Source organism: Corylus avellana, chromosome ca10, assembly GCF_901000735.1.
Source record: "Corylus avellana chromosome ca10, CavTom2PMs-1.0".
Lineage (NCBI taxonomy): Eukaryota > Viridiplantae > Streptophyta > Magnoliopsida > Fagales > Betulaceae > Corylus > Corylus avellana.
The window spans coordinates 11,126,552-11,127,434 of record NC_081550.1 but is presented as its reverse complement, the minus strand read 5'-3'; positions in this window follow the sequence as shown (position 1 = coordinate 11,127,434).

Here is an 883-nt window from a genome sequence, read left to right as displayed (position 1 = left end):
CAATACAGGAGCTCAAACGCATCTACTTAAAATAGTGGTACTGAGGCCACTGAAGGCGGTACATTTTTTTCTCTTGTTTTTCATCATATCAATTTCTTTACTTTACATGTATCTCACTTATCCTGTGTGCTTCTTTTTCATTATTGTAAATTTTTTTATAAAAAAAAAAAAACAAATTTTTACATTCTGTTACTACGATCGATCGTAACAAGTATGCGATCGAGGGCAGTAACCGAATGATGGCCTTAACATTCTGTTAGTGCGATTGAGTGCACTCGGACAGCACATCATGCGATCTACTTTAGGTCACTTTCCCCCTTACCCCACATCTTTCTCTTCCCGGCGCCGTACAGCTCTTCACACACCCACCTCCGGCACACTCTTACTCCTTCCATTTCTCTACTATTTTCACCAATTCTACCACACAACCACCACACGGTTCACATCTCCGGCCACCATACCACAAATTTTTCCACCACATACCGACACAACCCCTTCACCATTCCCATTAACACCCCATCTCCGAACACTCCCCCAACCTCCAATTTTTCTCATTCTTTTTGCAATTGTGGGTGTTCATCCACCCACATTGCCTCTGTGTTGGGAGTTTCTTTTCTTTACAGGGGGTTTTTGGGCGAGTGTTCCTGTATTTTGCTACCGTGGTCATTAGAAGTGCACACCACCTGTTCGATAAAAGTCCCCAATCAAGCTCAACATGCCTAGAACCCGTGTTTCATCCTCCCGAGGGTTCGAGGCCCAAGTTACTTCTCCCCCGCCAACTTTCGAAGAGCGGGAGCTACTGTTTGAGACTACCTTCGCCATTCGCGAAGACTTTCAAAACCATGAGGTGACTCATTGGGCGGTCTCCGAGTTCATGCGAAGG